The sequence below is a fragment of the Mustela nigripes genome, chromosome 15, assembly GCF_022355385.1.
Source record: "Mustela nigripes isolate SB6536 chromosome 15, MUSNIG.SB6536, whole genome shotgun sequence".
Taxonomy (NCBI): domain Eukaryota; kingdom Metazoa; phylum Chordata; class Mammalia; order Carnivora; family Mustelidae; genus Mustela; species Mustela nigripes.
In genome coordinates, this window is record NC_081571.1 from 44,554,660 (window position 1) to 44,581,140 (window position 26,481).

The following is a 26,481-nucleotide window of genomic DNA, read 5'->3' on the forward strand; positions in this document are numbered from 1 at the left end:
GGTCCAGGTCTTACTTATTCAATAAACATTAATAAGGATTCTGCTATATTTAAGTCATTCTAATAAATTCTGAGACCCTGTATACGTCTAAGGCCTAGATCCTTCCCTGGGTTTATTAATGTGATAGTAGGGAAGACAAATACATAATAAAAAAAAAATCAAGACAATGCTGTACCTATTATCAGAGTAGATAATATAATCTAACATTGTAGAATCCAAAAGGCTTTCAAAAAGGTAATTAAAAGTTGACATACAATGATATATTAGCTTTGGGTGTATGACATACTGATCTGGCCATTTTGTACATTACTCAGTGCTCACCAAGATAAGAATAGTCACTACCTGTCTCCATTCAAGGTTCTTACAATATTACTGACCACATTCCCTCTGTAGTACTTTTCATCTCTACATTGTATGTTAACTATATTTCACTAATTATTTATTTATTTATTTATTTGAGAGAGAGAATGAGAGAGAGAGAGAGCATGAGAGGAGAGAGGTCAGTAGGAGAAACAGACTCCCTGCTGAGAGCAGGGAGCCTGTTGTGGGGCTCCATCCCAGACTCCAAGATCATGGCCTGAGCCGAAGGCAGTTGTTTAACCAACTGAGCCACCCAGGCGTCCCATATTTCACTAATAATTTTTTTTTAAAGGTAGTTTAAAGTTACCAACAAATAGTGGATACATGACATTATGCATTGTCAAAACCCATAGAATATACACAGAGAATGAATTCTAATGTAAACTGCAGACTTTGGGGGATAATGATGTGTCAATGTGGTTCATCAAATGTAACAAATTTATCAGTCTGTGGGAGATGTTGATAGTGCAGAAAGGCTCTGTGTAGAAGCAGGAAATATATGGAAATTATTTTCTCCTGAATTTTGCTATGAACCTAAAACTACTCCAAAAAATAGTGTGCTAATTAAAATAAACAAACAAACAAAAAAAGTACTACCTTAGGTTTGATAAATATACAACTTATAAGCCTACAGTATGGTTTATCACACCTAACCCAGAAAAAAATCTTATCTTTCCCTCTTAAGCCTCTTGTATCCACAACATAAAGGAAGAGAAGGCTGTAACAGTAAATGGCAAAATTGCACACACTGTCCTGTGTGGAAACCTTTCAGGGGAAGACATCTGACTAGATAGCCCTTGTATTCCTTCATTATATGTTCAAGTGTATCCTATTAACATGGAAGTATAAAAATAAGCAATCAAAATAGAGAAGAGGCATAGATAAATATCATTTAAGCCTATATAAAATGAGGAATACCTGTTTGGCATACATAATTCCATAAATAGTATAATAATGTGGAATCAAAAATAAATTTTTTTAAGTATTATTGAGCTATGGGATGGGACAGTAACTCCTCCATACTTATTAATTTTCAGTGGATGGTAATTGTTCAGTACTGGCTAATCATAATGCTTGGTCTATGAAAAATTTTAATCAAAATTCTAGATATAGTTGGCTTCTATGTACTTGTTTATGTACTTGTATATTTTAATTGTGTAATTAACAATCTTAAATATCATCCAAAATAAAATCTAATACTTTGAAAATAAATGACCGTTAACCAAATGGCCTTTTGTTCTTATACCATTTCCTCCCCCAACTATTAATTCTAAATCTTCAGCTCTGTGTATTCTTCAAAAATGTATTTTGAGTTTTTTTTCACTAAAAAAGAATATGCAACCTTTGAACATTTTTCACTTGGTATTAATATTGGTGAAATTCATCCATAGTCTTGGCTTTATGTTTAGTTAATGTATAATATATCATTTCTGATTATATACTCATGATTTATTTCTGGAATATTATTTCATGAATTTATTTCTTGGTGGGCACTTGAATTTTTCCCAAACATTTGTTTTTGTGAACATTAGTGATATAATACTCCTGAGCCTGTCTTTGTTGTACAGATGCAAGACAGTCTTTTGTGTACATACTTAGAAATGTGTTTTCTGTGATAAGATATGAAATAATGAAATGGTACATCATTATTTCTTAAGAAAATAATACAAACTGTTTCAGTGGTAAATCAATTAATTCTACCACTAATAATAGATAAAAGATTCTGTGGATCCTCTTGTCCTTAATGCCCAGTAATGTCAGATTTAAATTTTGCCAGTGTAATAGAAATATGACAGAATGTTATAAAGTCATTTTTGCATATTTTGCTGACCATAGATAAGGTTAATCATCTTGGTTTTTTTAATTGGCCTTAAGTAACATGCATGTTTGTGTATTTTGTCTATTTTTTTTTCTATTTTATGTCTATAATCTCTCTATTGATTTGTAGATGTTCTTCATACATATTTTTCTTCATATATTTTTCATAGAAGACAATTATCAATATACTTTTTGTTGTAAATGATCCCTTTTCATTTCCTTTCATATATATTTTAATAAATAAGAGCTTTTAATTTTAATAGTCAAATTTGATAAGCTTTATTTTGTATCTTATTCAATAAGTGTTTTCTTATACAATATTCAAAAGATAATTAATTTTAAAAAATTTCTAACAAATTTAAATTTTGTATTTTGCCATTTAGTCTTTAAACTACCTGGAGCCATATATGACCTAGGGAAAGATCTAATTTCATCTTTTTCCACTTGAATAACCTGTTTCTTACCTAAACTCACCAAAAAGCTCTTTAAGATTTCACAAAGAGTTTTTAAGTATTTATAGTACTATAGCACTTCAAAATCCTCTGAACATAAAACAATGGCATTTTCATATCTTAAGACAGATAATATCTCAAATATGGATAATGATAAGTAAGAGAAAGACAGAATTAGAAAAGTAGAATGTAACAAGGATCAGAGTTGCAAATTATATTCTTTATGAAATATCCTTAATGACCTAAATAGTTACTATGATCTGCTGCAAGATGGTGTTTTCCTTTGGTTAAAACTTCATGGGGTTTCACCTTGAGGACCTATGACCGTGAATACTTATCTAAACACTTAATTTAAAAAATACTCAATATTAATTGCCTTATGTAACAGATATTAAAGTAATTTTTGCTAAAACTGTCTACTCTGAACATAATTAGTGTTCCTTAATTGTCTCGAGAAAACCTTATTGAAAAGATATAGAATATATCATATGCAATCATTTTGTCAGATAATGAGGAAAATTTTCTTTGAGATTCTCATGGGAGAATAGAGCAAACATGTTTTTACTCATATAAAACATAGATTCTAGAAAATAAATTTAAGAAACACTTCAATTAGTAAGTAAAATAGTAAGAAATATTTGGTTGCCTTCAGTTTATTAACTTAGCTCAAATCATCATTTCTCTTATTTTAGCAAAAAATAAGATATCCATTTTCTACAAAAATTATAACTTGAAATTGTAGGATATAATTTATTTTTTAGTAATAGTTTTCTATATAGAAGTCACCTTCTTAGGTCGAAAATTGTGTATTGTGAATATTGCATATACTAGATTATCAAGAGATATTAACTTATGAACAAAAATGAAAATAATACTAACAGATGTAACTTTACATTTCTATGAAAGATACATCCTTATTCTCAGGAACCTGAAAACTCTGAAGCTGTTCATGCAAATGAGAGCCAAAGAAACATATAATGTCTATTTTTCCCTTGTGTTTATGTGACACAATCTATTACTTCATAGCACAAAAATATAGCCGGTTTATCACTTTGAAATTTAGTGCTAACTACCCTAACAGTTCCCAGGTACTTATGGAGATTATATTATGCTTTGCAATATTAGTGTAAGGAGGAAGATATCTATTTCTTTCATTTTACCTTTAGATATATGAACTGAAATGTTATAAGTCAATTATATTTTCTGTTTGTTTGTTTGTTTTTTTAGATGACTACATCCACTCCATGTTAAGAAAGGATGGGATTATTTGTTTTTAACTAAAATTATTTTCAATATCAAACAGAAATATTTCACCCTTCATCACATAACTTTTGACCATGTGAGCAATTTGGTAACACTATTATCATTTGCATAGCATATACTCAGGAATAAACAGGCATTCAAATTTCAAACTTTATATAAGATGGTGCCTAATTGTCAAGAAATAAAATAGAAACTGATCTCACAGCTTAATTATAAAAATTAAGTTTAAAAAATGAGAACCAAGGGTGCCTAAGTGACTGAGTCAGTTGAGTGACTAATACTTGATTTGGGCTCATATCATGATCTCAGGGTCCTGGAATCAAGCTCCAGTGGGGGGGCTCCCAGCTGATCGGGGAGTCTGCCTGAGGATTCTCTCTCTCCGTCTCCTTCCGTCCCCCTACTCACTGTCTCTCTCTGCCCCCTCTCTCACAAATAAGTAAATTAATCTTTAAAAATAAATAAATAGGGATGCCTGGGTGGCTCAGTTGGTTGGACGACTGCCTTCGGCTCAGGTCATGATCCTGGAGTCCCGGGATCGAGTCCCGCATCGGACTCCCAGCTCCATGGGGAGTCTGCTTCTCTCTCTGACCTTCTCCTCATTCATGCTCTCTCTCACTGTCTCTCTCTCAAGTAAATAAATAAAATCTTTTAAAAAAAAAAATAAATAAATAAATAAATAAATAAATAAAATTTAAAAAATGAGAACGAGGAGAACAAAAAGAAAATGCAATAAATACTATCATTAAACATGTCTGTCATTAAATTATTATTAGTTCCATGCTTAAAGTCTTAATACCCTCAATTTGTTGTTGTGGCTGCCCTAGTATTATATTCAGTATATTATTGTCCCAATTGATTTGATGTTATGAGCAAAATTAGTTTAGTTACAAAATATAAATTCTAGCTTTGGCCCAGATAACTAAATAAATATCAATATCCATGTGGAAGTCTTGGGATTCTACCATTTAATACATTCCTCACCTATTTCTTCTTGGGAATATTTGATAATGTCTTTTTTTATTATTCAATACTGCTTTATTTTATTTTTTATTATGTTAGTCACCATATAGTATATTAGTTTTTGATGTAGTGTTCCATGATTCATTGTTTGTGTATAGCACCTAATACATGCCCTAAATGTAATCATATTCGACCCTGATTGGGTGTCAGCTTTAAATTCAAAAGAAGCTATACCAGAGAAATACTTTGATATTTCTCATATTTTGGAGTTCTAGTAAGTATCCAGATTTGGTTTAAAAACAGAGATTATTTCAGATAATTTTAGGAATAAGTATGCACACATATTTAATTTTCAGAATGCTGACAAAAGAATGCTGAAATGTACAAAGAGTACTATAATTAACATCAAACTTTATTGATAGAATGGGATTTAACTTTCACTTTTAAATAAAGTGTAGCACTCCACCTTAATATGCCATAATTTATTTACATATTTCCCACTGATGCATGTTGTACTAGAAAATAAAATCATTCTACATGTCTATTTTTCCATAAGTAGGATCATCACTAGGATATATGTGTGTGTGTGTGTGTTTGTTTGTTTGTTTGTTTGTTTATTTATTTATTTCCTGTGCTGGCTACTTTTGGTGTTCTACAAGCCCTTAAATGATACTGAAGTCCAAAGTGTTGCGGGTAAGGAATGCAATTTATGGCCAGAGTATTTGTCAATTTCAGTAGGGACAAAATCTTTGTCTTTCTAGAGGGAAAAGGAGCCTATGAAATCAATCTGTTGGCAAATCTTGCTAAGTTATGGTGTCAGATCAAATCTCAGCCACATTCTCTGCTACTGATGTTTGAATATTGTTTCGAGTTTATCTTTGACTATGTTGTAATAGAATGGTCAAGTTGCATTCTTCTTCACATAGCTTTCCAATTTTCCCAACACCACTTATTGAAGAGACTGTCTTTTTTCCACTGTATATTTTTTCCTGCTTTGCCGCAGATTATTTGACCATAGAGTTGAAGGTCCATATCTGGGCTCTCTACTCTGTTCCACTGGTCTATGTGCCTGTTTTTGTGCCAGTGCCACACTGTCTTGGATAATCATCAGTGATGGTAGCTAAAGGATTCTTGGCAAGGTTTATTCCATATTTCTGAACTAATGCATAATCTCCACCCCGCACCTATGCATCCATGTTCACCTGCCTATTGCACTAACCCTGGTATGACCAAGGGAGAGATGGGTTGTCATCCCCAAGACCAATCTGTATCAATTAGTCAATGAGTTGGAGTAGTAGTCAATGAGCAGGAGTTTTAAATGAGATAAATGCTGCCACGGCAATCCAACGAGGTCTACCGAAAGAACAAAAACCAAAGAGGTTTTTAGTGATAAAAGGATCAAAATTTATATCATTTTTATTTACTCTAAAGGATATGTCTCCACAAGACCTATACTGCCAGATTTCACTTATTTAGAAGATCCCGGAATCACTGAAGGGTTTATCTCCCAGCTTCTGTCATGCATGTTTGTTACTCGGGTACTTAGACTATTTACTACTTCCTGTGGGGCAGGAAGCATGAATGTCAAAAATATAGTGGGTTGGTTGGTGTTTACTGAATGCTAACATAATTAAAGTAACTGCAGGTGATCAGGAGAGTTAATGTGAGCAATGGGGGAAAAACTGTGTTTTTTCTGTCCTTGCCATATGAAAGCAAGATTTTGTTCCTGCCTGTTAGTAAAACCCAAAAGAATACATACCAAACAACAGTTTTTATGACAATTGACAGAGGCTGCATTGATTTTATCAGATAAAAGAATGGTCTTCCCACCAGTACATTCTTTATTGTCTTAGAGAAGCAAGTGTCTTGTGGGTCTTTTAGTAGAATATAGGCAAATGATGGATTCTCGGGTCTTACATATAAATCGATTGTGATATATCTACTTCTCTTAGCCTTCCGCTCCTTCCTAAATAAAATGCTAAAGAAGTTCTAGCAATTACATCATATTGATATAAAGCTATAATCATTTATATGCCTTAATAGAAGAATGCAGACAAATCATTAGAACCAGTCAAGTACCTTGGCCATAACAATGAATTCAGGATGAAGAATAATTGCCTCTATATTTTTAAATTTTCCTTATACTATAACCTACAATCCACTCCCATATTTGTTCTCTTGATTCTGGATACTTATCCAGAACCTGCAATGTTTTGGCATACGCTATTTTCTTCTACTCAGGGACACTTCCCCCTACTCACACAGCTGAAATATGACCAAAAGTAATACCCATAGAGTCAATTAGAAATGGCAGAAGTAGAGGTGCCTGGGTGTTACAGTCAGTTGAACATCCACTTCTTGTTTTTGGTTCAGGTTGTGATCTCACAGGTTGTGATCTCATGGTGTCCTAGGATGGAGCCCTATGTCCTTGGCATCCCCACTCAGCTTAAAGTTTCTCCCCTACTCCCCCTCCCCTACTCACACGCACTCACACACTCTCTCTCTCTTAAACAACAACAACAAAAAATATTAAGAAGTGGCAAAGGTAGGTATTAAGGAAAACTATCATCATTTTTCAGGTAACTTTCAGTTCATTGTTGCATGTCCTCAGTGTAAATTGGAGGTTCAAGATTCTCATTATACACAAAGCCATCATCTCAAATCTCAAGTAGGTACTCATTCCCAATTATATCCGAGATTTCCAGAGCTGAGAGGAGCTCCACTAATTCCCAAGATCTGTTTTTTTCAAGGTACTAGACCTTGAACATCTTCAGAAGAGCAATCAATTTCCAAGAAAATGAAGTGTAGCTTGACTAAAAGTTTGATGTCAAAACTAATCTAGGATATATGCACTTTGTACGTCATCATTAGCTAATGATGAAGAATGTTTCCTTCATTTTTAAAAAATATTAATACCAAAATAGGTCCCTTTCATTTTACTTCTATTGTATCTATCATATAGGATTTTTTTTCCTTGGGGCTATAAAAATTTCAGGTTTTTGTTCTCTCAAGAAGAATCTTATTGAGTTTTCATTATAAACTTCAGACACAAGAGTTATTTGGCAAATATCAAGAAATACCCCAAATTGTAATGCTGAGATAAAGAGCAAACATTCATCCTAGAAACAAACAGGTTTTTGAAGGGATATTGATTCAAAGTGAGAAATTTAAATTTCTGTGCAGTTGGTATATGTTAACTGAAGCAGGGATGGATGCCTCTAACTTCTTAAGAATTAGAATGAAAATATATCAGAATATTTCAACTAAATAGACTGTCATATCAAAACCCTCAACATGCCTAAAGAAACAATTTTTAAAGGCAAACTCATTTCAAAAATTAGAATACAAACTCAATTCAGTTGATTGAAGTAGTTCCTAAGAATAGTTTTATTATTTTGGTTGAGTTTTGTTTGCTACTTTTGTTTTATGGTACAACGGAATAAAAATGGCATTACAAAGAAAGAAAATATGCTGATGATATGGGAGAAAAAGTAAAAAATAGAAAAAAGAAAAAAAGAGGGTTTTTTCAAGAAAAGAATATTTTCTTTTAAGAAATGACTCTGTTCTAACCCCTGATCCTGTAAAATACTACTGCATGCAATATAAGTGGATGTCCGGTTTTAGGATGGGACCACAGTCCCCCGGGCTTATTTCACAGACCGTGCTCATTCCTCGGGGGTCACCATTGACTGCACTGGAAGCAAAGTGTTCTAGAAGTACTCTAACTTCCTTTACTCCACTCTCAACTCCTGCAGCCTCTCCTTTTTCTCCTGCCATTCCTGGGTGTAGTTTATAGAGTCCATTGTGATTTTTCGGCAAGAGTGGGAAGTTTCTACAAGTTCGACTAAAAGAGAAGAAACCAACTGCTATCTGAACCTGACCTGAAAAAGACAAGAACAAAGAAGGAAAGGGGTTTTCTACCTTTTCTCCCCTTACTGCTGCACTGTGATTCAGAGAAATATTTCTTGAGTATTGTAAGTGCTCAATGAATGAACATTTAAAGGAAAGGATGCATGCTCATGCTTCTCCTAGCCTTCTGATCCCTAATATATGGGTTGTAAATGATACCCATTCAAAGCCTGACACTATTTTGACATCAAATACTCTGATATTCCTTCCATATAATAGAAGGTGTTAAAAACTAAATACAAAAAAAAAATTTAAAAAACTAACAATGTTTTTATATATGAGAGACATTTCTATACAATTTCAAATACTTAATACAAAGTCATGGAATTCCACTGAAAAAAATTATCTACAAAAAATTAGTTTAACTTTGCCTAATCAAACCTGTATATCATTCTCTTAGCTTGCATTCCCTATTAAATAGAGTCTCCATTCCTTCTGGACCTTCTTAGATTTTTCTATTTTATAGATTAAGCCAATTTATTGCCTCTATAACAACAGTCCGATTATAATAGCCGTCAGTGTAAACCTTTCAAGGGACTCCTTTTGTGAGCCAGTCTTAAACCGCTATTACCTCTTACAAACCAGAGGGATTTATTTGGATGTTGTGATTATTTCATATTCTCAGGTAAGGTAGCAGGAAGGTAACATGTGTTACTATCTTTGTAACATTAAAACCCTTTCCTTAGCTAGTATGGCATAGAACAAATGGTTTACATAATAGCCAGACTGTTTTCTGTCCAAACTGTATGTTTAAGAGAGGAGGCAAGGTACCTGCCAGCAGGAGGGAAACCTCTCAGCATAGATTTCCCAACCTAAGTCTTGTTGTAAAGGTCACGTACTATGTTATATAATTGTCACCTTGAAAAGTTCTTTGATAGCTTGAACTTTACGACTTGCAAGAAGTACTGGGCTGCCAAGTAGAGTACATTTTCCAGGTTTCTGAGTCCATGCTTGAGCTAAATAAAGTATGACAAATCCCCTGAGGGCAACCCAGCCTTTTCATGCCATAAGAACCTCTGACTCAAAAGTTACACACTCTTAAAGTAATATAAGACTGCACAGCCAACTACAGAAGTTGCCTGCACTAGGAAAGAAACTCTCCTGAGACCATGTCTACGTGATATTTCCAAAATCCTTCAGAAGTGACCATAAAATAAAACCTATGATTTTTTTTCCCTACAGAAAATAACTCATTAAATAAAATGAAGAGAGTGTGATTATCTGGATTTTGAATATTTTCTTTGTTCTCACTAGCTGACTTACCTGACCTTTGCAGGAAACCAACTTGAGATGAATTGATGACTATAAAAATAAGTTTTAACCTTGAAAAACCAACACTTAACCATTGATGAAGCATCTCTTCATATCCTGGGATCCAGGAGACATAAACTCTTGACCATAAGCCTTCTCAGCTTCCTGTTAAAAAAAAAGAAGAAGAAAGAAAGAAAGAAAAGAAAAAAAGTTGCCTTTTGAAATGACTTTTTTTTAGTTATCATAACGTTGGTGGATTTCTTACTGTTGTTTGATCAGCTTTTAAATCCAGTTTTATCCTTGAATTTCTTATGAAAGTAAAATAAAAGTGCACCTAACATATATACTGCCCAAAAAATCCTTTTTCTCATATTCTAAATATCAAGGTCCAGGAATAATTAGCTTCACTGCAATTAAGTGGCTAAGAAATGTTAATAAAAGTGGTCAATAAAGATGTACACTAATGGTTTTCTTTTTTTTTCATATATCATGTTAGTCACCATATAGTACATCATTTGTTTCTGATGTAGTGTTCAAGATTCATTGTTTAGTTATAACAACCAGGGCTCCATGCAATCCATGCCCCCCTTAATGGGTTGGGCCAAACCATCCCCCCACCTCTCCCTTCTAAAACCCTCAGTTAGTTTCTTGCTTTTCTTTCAAAAGGGAGCCACAGCATTTATGCACAGTTGCAGATGCTCTGGCTAGGACAATGAAATGACTCAATGTGAGGCAGAAAAAATTACTCCCAATTTTTGATGCTATATTTTCTACCCATTTCCCACATAACACATAAGAACTTGTCTCTTCTCTTCAGTGTCAACTTCGGATGGAGCCAGTATAAGTAGTAATTATGTTGTGTAACCACTGGGTTTCTAGGGAAGTCTCTCTCCCTCCCCGCACCTTAGGTCCATTCAAACAGGTGTTGTGTCAGGAGTCGCATGTCTCCCAGACCTGCCTGAAACCTCAAGAGTCTATTTCAAGGAAGAAGTCCCATCAAAGCAGGAGTGGATATGAAGATTCACAGTGTGAAAACATGAGTCAATGGTAATTTGTATATTACTTAAGTTAAGGAGATATTTTAACACATTCTGCCTATTAATAACTTCCCAGACATTTCCAAAGAGGGATAAATAATTTTTTTGTGGAAATAAGTTTACTGTTGTTGATTTACCAGACACATTTACATATTAAACGTTTGGGAAGGGTTACCTGGGTGGCTCCTTAGGTTGGGCATCTGTCTTTAGCTCAGATTATGATCCCAGGGTCCTGGAATTGAGCCCTGCATCAGGCTTCCTGCTCCGTGGGGAGTCTACTTGTCCCTCTCCCTCTGCCACCACCCCGTTCGTGCTCTCTTGCTTGCTGTCTCATTCTATCTTTCAAATAAATGAATGAAAATCTAAAAAAAAAAAAAAAAGCATTGGGACATTTGCAGTAAGAAAATGATAAAAATCATTTTATAAATAAATCATTTTTCCAAATGCATTTGACAAATGCATCTCTCTTATATTTTTTGAACAACACTTATGAGAATCCTCTTGTTTTCTGTCTCATGGGGCAAGAGCCAGGGAAATTAAGAATATCCCTGACTTCTGTCTGACTTTTGGAATCACTTCATCTCCAAGACTTATTACAAAGTGACCAAACTACATCAAACAACACTGGCAAGGTAATACTTTCTCAGATTTAAAGAGAAATAATCCACTTCCAATTTTATTTTTATTTTTTTTTCCTTTAAGCAATCTCCACACCCAACATGGGGTTTGAACTTACAGCCTGGAGATCAAGAGTCACATTCTACCTACTGTGCCAGCTAGGTGCCTGACTTCTAATTTTAGTTCAGAGCTAGAAAGAAATGAAGAGTTTCACTCTCACCATTACAAATGAAAACACTGGACAAACTTCAAACCAAAGGTTTTCTGAAATTCATCAAAGAACTTAGGTCACAGAGCAAACTAACCTGAAGTCTGGAGAGGGTGCTGTCAGTAGAAAGAAACTCAAGCAATCCGTATGGGGGTCAGATGCCACTGACCATCATATAAATAAGATTCAGTGAGAATTTTTTAATAAATTGCTAAACCTCCAAGTGTGGGCTGTCAAAACAGTGTAAGGACCATAGACACAAGAAGGAATTCCCAACCACTTTCAGACTTCTTCTCTCAGAAATGCCATCAGTTGCTCAATGAGAAACCTCAGGATTTTCAGGATGAGTCCTGAGAAAGCTTTCCTCATGATGCTGGCTGGATGGGAAAGTAGCCACTTCAGAAACTCTGCCCATATCTAGTCCTTATATCCTAAGGAAAAAAAGAAAAGCATCTTAAGAAGGAAGAAAAAAAAAAACAAACCTATAGGTTTGGGGCTCTGGTAGAAATCTTCCACAGCTGGAGGAGGAAAGAGAATCCCTGCCCAGACCCATCCCTCTTATATCACCTAAGAAAAGAATGTCTTGATCTGCAAGAAGGAAAGCAATGGACACTGACAGCATGGTGGACACTCAACTGCTGAAAGATGGGACTATGAACAAGAAACTATCCTGGGGGAAGGGTAGCACTATGTGCTGAGTCCAAACCTACAATAGAAAAGAAACAATGGCAGTTATAGTGCCTTTGCCTGGAGATCCAGGTTCAAGATCTAGGTTCATGGGTTCAATAGATTGCCTAATATTAAGGCTTAATCAAAACAAGAGAGTATAGGGCGCCTGGGTGGTTCAGTGGGTTAAGCCGCTGCCTTCGGCTCAGGGTCCTGGGATCGAGTCCCGCATCGGGCTCTCTGCTCAACAGGGAGCCTGCTTCCTCCTCTCTCTCTGCCTGTCTCTCCATCTACTTCTGATTTCTCTCTGTCAAATAAATAAAAAAAAAATAAAATCTTTAAAAAAAAAAAAAACAAGAGAGTACATCCTCCACCTCCATCACACTAACAATGGTCAGAAAATAATGAGAGTAGAAAATAGCTGAAAGGGCTACACAGCATAGAATCTCTCTACGGAGCAAAGAAAGACTTCAAACCAAGGGCAGTACAGAGACAAAACCATGTGGCACAGAAGACAACATCATAAACACAAGATATTGTTAGAATTTGACTCTTCTGGTACACTGATGTTAAGTTTTACAATACACTTCATACCTAGCCCCTGATTCTATTAGCCACAATCTTCCCAAGTTAAAAGCCTGCAGGAAATAAAGACATATTTATTTCCAAATATAAAAATGATAAACATCAGTGTTGATGGTTTTGTGCAAAATATCTGGCATCCAAAAAGAAAAAAAAAATTATGTTGCATGTAGAAAGAGAAGAAAAATCACAGTCTGAAGAAACAAATCAACCGTTAGATCAAGTTTCGTACAAGACAGAAATCTTGTAACTTTCAGGTAAAGAAATTGAAAAGCCACCATGAATAGTTAAAGGTTTTCATAAAAAATGTAAACACCTTCAGAAGCAGGCAGATAATTTCAGCAGAGATGGAAACTATAAGAAAAAGTCAATTGGAAGTGCTAGCAATCAGTAACATTAGTAACCGAGGTAAAGAATATCTTCGAAGGGTTTGTCTGCAGACTAAACACAACCAAGAAAATAATCAATACGAATGAAGAAATTCAGTATATATTACCCAAATCAAAAACCAAAGAGAATTTAATGGTAGGAAAAAAGGAAAACATGACAAAGCATCCATGAACTGTGAGGCAATATCAAATTATGTAAAAATATACATAACTGGGAATTCCAGAAAGAGGGGGAAAAATGAGGGAAAAACCCAGAAGAATTATTTTAAGAAATAATGGCTGATAATTTCCCAAATGAGTGATGGTGTCAAACTACAAATCCCAGGGGTTCAGATAAAGTCAAGAGGGATAAATACAAAATGCACATTATCTTCAAACTGCTGAAAACAAAGACAAAGTGAAAACCTTGAAGACAGCCAGAGAAAAGCATATTCACAGCTTCTGGGGATTAGGAAAGGGACAACTCTGAAGGCTATATTTTGCATATCACAGTACTCCTCCCTCCACTAGATGGGTCTTAATAAACTCCAACCCTCCTTTAAGGGTGGGCTCTATTGAATGATCAATTTATATCTATAGTGTGGAAATGGAGAAAGAATAACTTCCCGGTGAAGAAATCATGCAGAAACCATCATAACCAAGTGATCGTTTCTCACCAATGATAGTAAATCAAGTTGATACTGTGGGCCCTCTGATGTGCCGCATGAAAAGGTAGCTTCACCTCCATGATATTCTTTTTAAAAACCCATAACTTCAGTCGAATAATGAGAAAACTCCAATTAAGGCCCAATCTATAGGATACTTCACCACTACTTTTTAAAAATATCAATGACATTAAAACCAAAGAAAGATTATTTTGTCACTAATTGGAAAAGATCAACGAAACATAATGAACAGATACAATGTAGTAAACTGAATTGGATTCTGGAACATAGACATGATGTTATTTGAAAAAGGGATGAATGTGAAATAAAGTCTGTAGTTTAGCTCACAGCATTGCACCAATGTTAATTTTCTAGTTTTGATAAACACACCAAGGTTTCATAAAGATGCCAACTTTAGGAGAAGCAGAGTAAAGATGTATAACAGCTCTCTGTACTATCCTTGGAAGTCTACTGAAAATCTAAAATTATTTCAAAATGAAAAATTCAAAAGAAGAGAGATAATCACTTAGTCCCCCTACTGTCATATCTGATGGAATCTTATAAAAATTCGCTTGCATTTCTATTTCTCACATATCTTGTTTAGGATTACAGCCAGAAGGAATGATGACAGCTATGGGTGTCTTTTTCCCTTTGAGGCTTTTATATTTTAAAAATGTATCAATGTGCTGAATCGGGGGAGAAAACACAAGAGTTCATAAGCTCAATTAATTATGAGTAGGATCTTTTTCTCATACTTTATTCATCTTCATTGCAGTATATAAGCCCAACATGATGTACCCTTACGAAGAACATGTTTCTTTTCCACTCAAATGTATTTTCACAGTTTGACATTTCTCTTTCCTCTCTACTGTTCTCTTCTTGTCATATTTTTAATATTGCATGCTTTTTTCCAGCCTCTATACTAGTGCTATTTAAAGAAATTTTACAGTGAAGTACCAGTTTGACTGCTCCTGAACTGTAGTGTATACTTCTAGAAGAACCAAAGGTATTTTTTTTTAAACCTGCTGTACCTCAAATCTAAGTCTCGTCATAAAAAGACAAGACATTGTCTTGGTGACATTGGTTCAAAATCCATGTTTGGACTCTATTGTCACATCATTTCTCACATTCTCTTTTGGAAAATATCTTCTAGATTGATGAATTCAAGTGAAGTATTAGAATAGTCATACTAAAAATATAATTACTTGAAATATGCAATAGGCATTCAGACAAACTCAACATCAACCCAGCTTTCTGTGGCATCAAATAATTGCAGACTAGAATTTAAGTAAAATTGACTCCAAAACCCATAAAGTTTGAATCTGAAAATCAAAATTAGATCTGTTATTTTTGATTATGTTCAGTTAGCCAACATGTAATAGATCTATTTTAAATTGTGTATATATTGAAAGAACATAATGTCCTGTATAGATCCTCATGTGTAACAAAGTGTGATGGCTTTGGCCAACAGAATCAGCGTCATCTGAGAGTTTATTAGAAGTGGAAACTCATTTGCCACAACATGGTTGGACCAATTACGCTAAGTGAAATAAGTTAAAGAAAGTCAGAGAAAGACAAATACCATACGAATACAAATACCATATGAATTCACTTTCATGTGGAACTGAAAAAATAAAACAAACAAAAATCAGAAACAAACTCATAAATAGAGAACAAACTGGTGGTTGCCAGAGGGAAAGGGATGGAGAATGAAATAGATTGACTGGATTAAGAGGTACAAACTTCCAGTTATAAAATAAATAACAGAGATGAAAAGTACAGCATAGATAATATAGTTAATAATATTGTAATAATGTTGTATAGGGGCAGATAGTGACTGCAATTAGTAGAATGAGCATTGAGTAATGTATAGGATTTTCAAATCACTGTGTTGTTCACCTTGGACTAATAGAACATTGTATATCAACTCTACTTTAAGAAAAATTTTGAAAAAAAGAAATGAACACTCAAGGGCCCCAGAACTAGAATCCACATATCACTAAGATAGCCAGACACATCAAATTTTGAAATGTGCTGCCACAGACTAAACCCAATGGGCTTACTTATAAATTAAACATTGCTGCATTTGTAGAAGCATATGGTTTCTGCTGTGGCTATTCAGCATCATATGATTTTAAAGCATGGATTCAAGATACCTATAATGGATGGATGACTGAGATCTTAATAAAAATAATCTACTACAGACTTTATGGTAATGATGCATCCATTCACATTTAAATGAGTAACTGATATGAAAGTCCTTCATTTTTTCAAGAGTTGACTTGGACAGCAAAGGAATCAGGTAACCAGTACATGTCTTTTCGGGTACCAAAATTTGAATGATTACCTCCATTTCCTTGTGTGGAATTGCACCAGGAATACACAAGAAAGGAGACATCACTGAAATCAGAACAGCCCTTAAGAGGCTAGAGAGTATTACTATTTATTACTATAATTATAGCTGCTAACTCTTAGTGATGCCAGGCATGGTTCCAAATGCTTAGTGTGTATTATCTCATTTATCCTTTCTAACAACCCTAGGAAGGCAGTATTATTATTGTCTTCATTTTATAGATTAAGCAAGAGGAAAATAAAATATAAGCACTTCATTCAAGATAGTTAATAGTAGAATAAGGTTTTTAAACATAGTGAGTCTGACTTTAGGCTCCTCACTTAACCTCTACCCTATTGTGATACACATTAGAAAAATAACCCCTTTATGGTTTATTTCTTTACAGATTAAAATTTGACATAGCCTTACTATCCATAGCCTGACTCTTTAACAGACTCTATCTCTTTTTATAACTTTTTTGAGGCATAATTTATATACAAATTACTGCATGTGTTTAATGCATATGATTTGTCGAGTTTGAACATTTGCATACACCTGTGAAACCATCACCACAATCAAGGTACTAAACATATCTATCACCTCTAAAGGTTTTCTTGTGTCCCTTTGCTTTTTTTTTTTAATTTAATTTTTTTTTGGTGTGTTTGTGTGTGTGTGTGAGATAGGAGCACTTAACATAAAATCTACTCTCTTAAAAACTTTCTTTATGCCAGATATTATATCATTAACTATGGGCACTGTGTTGTACAGAAAATCTCTACAATTTATTCATTTGTATAATTGGGACTTTACACCCATTTAACAATGCTTCACTTCTTGCTACTTTAATCCCCTGGTAACTACCATTCTATTTCTGTTTCTACAAGTCTATTTTAAATACCGCATATAAGTGGAATAATGTACCACTCACCTTTTGTGACTGGTTTATCTCACCTAGCGCAATGTCTTCCAGGGCCATTCATGTTGTTCCAAATGGTGGCATTTCCTTCTTTTTTAAGGTTGATAGTATTCTACAACATGTATGTATTACATCTTCTTTATCTATTCCTCTGTCAATGAACATTAACTTTTTTCCATAGCTAATATCACGAAATGCCATTTTTCTACATTGTTTTTGAGAGTATAAAAAATTACCCTATCCAGACAATCCTTAATTTACAAAATGGTGGCTTTGGGAAACTATTATAAGTTAATTATTTAGAATTTAGGGTACATGTACTTTACATACAAGGTTTATGTTTAACCCAGGATTTATGGCGGCATAATTTTAGTGAGGAAGTTATCAATATTTAAATATTGTAACTAAACAAAGCAGAATGACAATTTATGTGGGTAATAAAATCTTAAGATCTGGGTGATTACAGAATTAAAGCAGAGATAGGGAGGCATTTTGCTACTGTTTTTGGAAACGTTAAAGGAATCCAGAAGTTGATTATTCATCCTAATATTAAGGAAAGGGTAGGATCTTTTTTTCACTGGGAATATCCTTACAGTAATCAGCCATGACAATTATAATTCTCTCTCTCTCCCTCTGTGTGTGTGTATGTTTAATCTTGACCTTAAGAAGATAAATAAAAGACAGACTTTCCTGAGGATATGGTGCCAAGGGTGGTTGTGGACAAAGAAAGCTAGAAGGAAGACTCTGTGTAACTATGTGAGAATTAAATTGTTTCCTGATGAACTTATCCATTCTGGGAGAGGTAAAAGACAGGGGGAAAAGGAAAAGGACAAAGAGGTTTTTGTTTTTTTTTTTTTTAAGATTTTATTTATTTATTTGACAGAGAGAAATCACAAGTAGATGGAGAGGCAGGCAGAGAGAGAGAGAGAGAGGGAAGCAGGCTCCCTGCCGAGCAGAGAGCCCGATGCGGGACTCGATCCCAGGATCCTGAGATCATGACCTGAGCCGAAGGCAGCGTCTTAACCCACTGAGCCACCCAGGCGCCCCAAGGACAAAGAGTTTTAACACAGAAGGTACATTTCCCCTCTAAATCAGTAAGTCCCGCATTGAAGATCGGGAAGAATTAAATGAGAGAATCCCATGGGAAGGTCTGTGAAGCTTGAATAAACATTTTCAATATTTTGTATGTAAAATTTTCAAATGCAAAGAAACAGTTTTCTGTAACAGAACTCCCAATATCAATGCCCAACACATTCTTCATGGGCAGCAGTTACCACTCTTCTTAGTGTCACAAATCACCCTTTAATCTTCTATCAGCATTGGTGGCAGAGGCCGGAGATCCTTGAGATACAGCTTCTTAATTCAAAGGTGGCATGGATTTTAAAGGGTGGAGGTAGACCTCTTTGGACAATAAGGGAATCGTCAGCTTTGAAACCAAATTTCAATTTTTTTTTTGCTGTCAGGAAAAGCTGTCAGCCTAAGGCAGGGAGCTGTCTGGAATGCATCCGGGGGAAGAAGGCCTATCCACCTGGCTCTCCATATGGACAACCCGTCCCAGAGCTACAGGACTTAGCAGAAATCGAACTGGGGGAAACTGAACTGGAAAGCAGGATGCGCCAGCCGCGGCTGAGAGCACGGTCTGAAGTGGGCAGCACAGTCAGCCCTGGACTTCGACACAAAGGGGTGCTGAGAACAAAGTCAGAGATGAAGCCAAAATAGTGAACCCTGTGGAAACTGGGTGAGGAGCCAGCCCAATAACTCAGATTAGAGCAGAGGGGGATCGGATATGGAACCTCCGAGATTTTGCCCAAGTATTTGCTGCTCTCGGGCAGCTCCCTTGAGCCTCACTGTGGTGTTCATCTCTAGCGTATTCCCGGGGCCCTGCTCATCCTCAGGTATTTTGAGGGGGTGGAGAGGAATCTCACAAGGTTTCCAGGGTCAGTAAAACGATGCCGCACTGTTCGGGAATGGTTAATTTGAAGTAACTTTCTTAAAATAATTTCCTTTTCACTGTTTAACAATACCACGCATTCCAGGCATACAGAAAATTAATAAAATGTTCTTTCCTTTTTCTAGATAAAAATTAAATTACGATTGTAAAACATGAACCTTTAACCGTGTTATGGAAAGAGAGCTGGACAGAGAGCCAGGAATCTGGCTCGGCCATGGTGCCGCTGGGCATCTCTCTCACTCTGTCTTAGATTCAGTTCTCTCATCTGTAAAATGAGCAGGTTGGGCCAGATAATCTCCGAGGCCTGCTCCACATGCATAATTGTACAGATCCATCATTATTATCACTACTTAATGTGAACAGCTATCTCGTCAGCGTATACATATACCAATTCAAATCTGTTGGTTTGATAAGACTTTAAAAAAAATCGATTTAATTCCCATCAAAAGAAAAATAAAGTAATTGATTAAACAAATTTTAAAATAATATAATTTAGGCATCTGGTCCTTTTCTTAGAATGAAAAAAAAATAGTTTGATTTCCTATAAAATCTATTCAGGTTGCACCTTCTTCCAATATTTTGTTACAGATTTTCCTTCTGCCAACAGCAGTCACCAATTTTAATTGAATGGAGGAAAACAGTTCTGATTGTCTATGTCATTCTATTGGATTTTGTATCATTGAATTTCAAGCCGGTTTCACTGGGACCTGCCAACAGTGGCTTATGCCAACCTCTGAGTCTCCTTGTTACACTTCTATCCTGGGTAGCATTGTTTGCCTTTTTGTCTGCTCACTGATTAAACTGACATCATTTTGCCTTTTGTGACTCTGGTGTCATTTTCTGTTGACAGTGTCTGGTAATGGTAACAGACCAGTGTCCTTGTGGAATGGGTAGAAGCCATTGATTGGTTAGGTGTATTAATGCAGACCTGTTAAATGACATGCAGACTTGTCTTTGTGCTAAGTGGCACCTGAATGGGAGCCAGTAAGAGAGGTTATTAAGCACAGATAAGAGGCAGCACCTCTATTCACTGACAATGTCACTTTCTCCCATTTGAGGAGAGACATTCGTTCAAGACATTTTTTTTTCCTCCTCTCACTGACGATATTTAAGGCAGAAAGTTGCTAAGTTGCTGCCGACTGCAGAACAGATCGTTTTGAGAAGGTGAACTTTAAAGAAGTTCATTTAAAATGGTCTTTCCTTGAAACCAGATTGCACTGAATGTAAATGTTTAAGTAAGAACAATCATTGTTAACAGTGTCAGAAAAAAAAAAAACAACAGAGGCCCAGGGAAAAAATTGCTATTTGTCATTGCTGTATAGCATTTGGAAATGAAAATAATTTCAAAATAATTTTACCTCCTGGAATCTTCGAAGAAATTAGAGGATAACAAAATATAGCTGAGCTGTGAGGCTTTTTTAACTAATTATATTAGGAAGAAAATGGTGAAAATTAATCTTTACTTTTATTGTTTAAATTTCCAGGTATATATTTTCTATGGCTTAAATTAGAGAAATATGGGGTATGGGTAGCATCATGCTTTAAATCACAAACTTGTGGAAAGTCTTTCTACTCACAGGAAAATATCTTGCCTGGTCTCCTTTCTTTTGTAAATTGAGAAATGCCTTGACATTTTCTGTGAAGGTTTAACTGATATTTGCTAGGCTTGTTATTTGTGGTTTTTTGTTGTACTTTGAAATACTCGATAAATCCTTACTTAGAACCCATCACACCCTTTAGGAGGTTAGTGTGTTGTAGTGACTTGCCACTTCTGCTGTCTTCCTTCAGTCTCCAGCTTTATGTATATGTGCTGGTTTCTGTCTTACAACAAAACAGTTGTTAGGGTTTGTTTATATAATCTATTAAATCTAATTAGTAAGTTTCTAGTCATTCTCTTAGGCATTAGAGGCAGAGACAAATGCACAATGTAAATCAATCCTTTACTTCCATTACATAACCTCTTTGAACTTCTGTTTTCTCTTCTATAAAATGAGGATTACAGTGCATCAGAAAGTTGCTCTGGGAATTAGATGAAATAGTGTATTGAAACACCTAGTTCACTGATGGCCACAGAGTTGATTATTAACAAATATAACACCTTTATCTCTAAATCATTATGAATTTGTGAAATCGCCATACTTTGGCTCTACTCTATTTCACCCTGAATCAGATTTGCCTAATAACTATTCCTTATGGATAATAAATAAAAGCTCAAGAAAGGAGAGAAGATCTCTGTGTATGTTTATCTTTTTGTTCTACAGAAGGCAGAAGTCGAACATAAGCCCACACAGAAAAATATATGGCCCTTATTTACTTGGCAAATGGTATTTCAAATGCACGGCTTTATCCCATGCCTCATCTCAAATCTTTGAACTATTTTCTTTATTTTACAAATAAAGAATCCTAGTTGAGAGATGTTAAGTCAATTCTGTAAGATATCCCACTCAAGAACAAAACCTGAACTCCCGGTCTTCTAATTTCAAGCTTTTTATACTTAAAAAAAAAAAAAAGTCCTTTTGAATGATGCTCTAGCATCAACCTCTAAAGACGTTATAGCTGTTTCATACTGAGCTATCAGATACTATTAATAATTTCAAGGAAACTAGCAGACAAGAGGCACAAAGAAAATAGTGAGAATTGAGGACATTCTTCATGGCTCCCAGGTTTTTCCTTTCTGCATCTGACATTCTTTCTCTGGTTCAAGTAATAGATATTATTTCTAAGTGAGGTTTTGGTCACCTCACCTCATACAGCAGCAAGTGTTTACATTACCTATATCTCCATTTTATAACCCAGAGAGTTATATAACTTATGAGACATTGGAGAGTCATAACTCATAAATCCATAGATTCTAGGTTGGGTTATCATAAATAATTCTAAACCAGGGACTTCACAATAAGCACATTTCCTATATAAGGGCTCCCTCCTTTCTTGGCAAATAGAAGCAGTCTATTTATAAGAAGGTACAATTTCCAGCATGCTTCTACAGGTATTAGACATGACGACTTGTCTCCCCAGGAGTGTGTTACCAGATGTATATGTTTGCTTTCTCGTACCACCCACTTTATACTATTGAGAATGTGAAATCCTTTTTAGTGAAATGATACAAAATGTGTGTTTGTACACAGAATAGCTTTATTAAATCTATGTCTTATAGAATTATAGAATTCTAAGTCAGAAAAAGAACAGCAACTGATCCGCCCTTTCATTTGATTGTTTTGAGAAAATTAGAGTACTTATTCTTTGGATAAAATTTTTCAGTACTAAACTCACTTCGTTTTGTATTGTAGTCAGTTTGTTCATTTATTCATACAACAAATATTATTCTGGGCCTGAAATACAGCAAACCAGACAAACAAACATCCCTGCTCTCAAGATACATATGTTTTAGTGAGGAAAACAGACAAAAATTCAAATAAGATAATATCTATATATGTTTTACTATGTTGGATGTTAAGTAAGAACACAAATTAAACAAAGAAAACTAGAAAATAAGTTGGCAAGGATCAGGATGGGGAGATAAAACGTAGAAGACCTCTTTGAGAAGGTGGAATAGGAAGTCAAGAACTGAAGGAATGAGGAAGTGAAGTGTGTATCTTACTGAGGAAGAGGATCCCAGGCAGGTATCACCATGTGCAAAGTCCCTGAGGCAGGACTACCTCTGATATTTTGGAGGAACAGCAGACTAGTGTGCCTGGACCAGAATCAGGTGATAGATCATGAGGTCAGACAAATAATGGAGTGCTATGTCATGCAAGAGGCCAATTGATTATATGTATATATTCTTCATTTAATTGAAGTTATAAATGTCAGTGCCTTTTTAGCATACTAAATCTACTCACCCAATAGTCTTTAATCCACATAGCTAACATAATGCCTTCAATATAAATCTCTGATCTGAGTTTATTGCTTGATAGAATGACTTTTTAAAATCTAAGGTTTTTTTGACATATTGAAATGAGATTCCATTAGATCATGCTAAAATTTTAAGGCATAATAACTGTTTCAAGAAATTCATAATTATAATACCTTCTAGATCTTTAATTGCCTTGCAAGCTACTTTATGATTTTCTGCCTACTCTCCTGAGCATAAAGTTTCAGAAACTTCTTGGTAATAGGGGCTCACATACAATGCCCAAGTTACAGAAGCTACCAAATATGTATTAGCTACTACTCTGTATGTAACTATGTTCCTGGTTTATTCTCATTTTTTTGAGACCTCAAGTAAGACTTGGCTTGCATATGAAACATGTTTGGGAGGTAAAAATGAGTGATCATTAGTTCAGTTGGGATTCAGCATCCTTAGGTTTGAGTAACCACAAATTGTAATGTTTCTCAGAAATTGATTATGTTTACATACATCTTTATACTATCATAGTTTCCTTAATATTTTCCAGAATATATGGTATTGTTTCTTATACTTTTAAGACTTGCTCTGCTAAATATAAATGAACACACATCTCTTTTATAGCTTTCTACTATATTGTGCTTCCTTAAGTACATAGTATACCATTATCTATAATAATAAATCAGGCTCAAAGAATTCTGGCTAAAACATTGCCAGAAACAACAGAATGCAAGAATGGCAAGATGCCACAGGGAGCCATATGACTTATAGTAAGTTGTTTTAAGAGCAGTTTTTAAATATTCTTACAATTTCCTTATCCACTTTTTCCTTTGTTGCAAGGAATATTTACTACAAAAAAAAAATCTTTGAATAATTTTTCTCATGCTTTCTAACATCTGACATACAGCTATAATGTTAAAATAGGATTTCATGTAAGTCTGTTATATAGTAATACATTAGAGTAACACAATATTATTAAATATTATTTATAAAGATCCAAACAGCATAACATTTTCATTTAAAGAAACCCTAGTAATGCTATATAGATAATATTAGATATCTTAGCTCTGTAATAAAAATGTACTAAAAATATAATTTTATATCTTATAATAGAACTATGAACTTTAACACACACACACACACAAATCCTGCATACCAAAAATACCTGAAATTGAACTGGTCTTATTTTACTTGGTGCACTGTGACTCTATTGCATACATTTCTCCCAGTCTGGCACATTTGAGAAATGCCTAGAAAATGTCAAATTAAGAAAAAGCCAATGCGGCATCTCCACGTTATTCCAATCCCTGCAATTCTCCTGTCTGGGAGACATAAATGGAATGGCAGCTGTTTCTTCAGTGTATTTGATATATATTCTCAGAGTAATTTCCTGATGGATATTTTGGTTGCTACATTTCCAGTTGTTGCAGCAGCAAAGATGATTTTGACACTCTTCTTTGAGGTAATTAAACTTTCAGCCCATCTGTGCAGTAACTTTCATAATATTTTCAAAGGGCACCAAATGCTTTTAATATTTGTACCACTTCATTTTTACTTGCTAAGGGACCTATTATCTAGCTGAACATTGTTGAAACAAGTTTTTCAAAAACTGGTTAGTGAAAGGGGACATGAAAATGTCACATGAGCAAGAAAGGAATGTTAACTAATGCTGAATTTTAAAGTAACCTGAAGGATATCTTGTTTACCAAAACTGCATTGCAACATCCTTGTATGAGGCATTTGATTCTCTGTGATGTCAAATCCTGAAATGAAATGACAATTTCTGGATATGATCTTTCTTGTTCTGGAGACACTGTCTGCTTTGAGAAGTTTGTAGATTGTGTGTACTTCATGAACAGAAGATGATATTAAAAGAGTGAAAAAATAGTAAGTAGACACTAAATGCAGTATTTTTATAAGGCCAGTGTTTTAAAAGCATATACAGCATACAAAAAATGATCATTGTCTCTAGAAAATAAACTTTAATGCACCAATTATTGTCTAATGACAACTTAGATGTAAATAAGATTTTTTAGAGAATAAGAACTTTCATATTTAAACATGTATTCTTAATTCTACATTTTTTCTTTAGAAAAAAATATTTATTTTATGAATTAATTTGAGAGAGAGAGTGCGCAAGCAGTGGGAGGGATAGAGGGTGGAGACCTCAGACTCCTTATTAAGCTCAGAGCCCAGCATGGGGCTTGATCCCACAACCCTGAGATCCTGACCTGAGCAGAAATCAAGGGTCAAAGTCTCAATTGACTGAAACACCCAGACACCCCTACATTTTTCTCATAATCAGTGTTTACTGTAGGAACTTTAAAGGTATGAAAAAAATCAGGCCCCCTGGGTAGCTCAGTGGGTTAAAGCCTCTGCCTTTGGCTAAGGTCATGATCTCAGGGTCCTGGGATTGAGCCCTGCATCAGGCTTTCTGTTCGGCAGGGAGCAGCTTCCTCCTCTCTCTCTCTCTCTCTCTGCCTGCCTCCCTGCCTACTTGTGATCTCTGTCTGTCAAATAAATAAATTAAATCTTTTTTTTTTTTAAAAAAAGGGTATGAAAAAAATGGACTATTAAAATCTTCTCTAACTCCAATATCTTCATTAATTACTACTATCAATTTAATCATATAAATGCTTGAAAGACAGATTAGAATTACCCTATGCATTTTGTTTTACTGCCTTCTCTTTTATCTTATCATTAACATTTTGAAAGTTAAGCAACATTTCTTTCAATGTTTGTATAGACGTTCATCAACTAGATATACCATATATGATTTAGTCAATCCTTTTTTATTGCTAAAAAAATGTTTATCTTTGATAACCTGTTCTTTTCTATGTTTTTCTTACTTTATGATATTTATATATTTTTGCCTTATTTGTAAGAATTAATAAAGATAGAAATTTGCAGTTTATGTATGATACAGATATTTTATTCTTTATTTTTAATATTATCTAGGTAATTTGAGACCTACATTAGTTTATACTGACAAATCTTTCCATCTTATTTGTCCTTATAACTTTGTATGAATTTTATATTTAGAAATATCAATCTTGTATAGACAAAAGATATATATTTATCCATATTTTCTTGTTTTAATACATGTGTTATTTAACTAAAAAGTATTTCATATATTTACAATTTATTTTTGTGCAGAGAATAAATCTGTGATTTAATTTTTGCCCAAAAGCATCATAATCATCTAAATGCCATATATTATTTTTTCTTCTTGCTTCAGGTTTTCCACTTGCTCTGTTTATTAGTACTTTCACACTTTA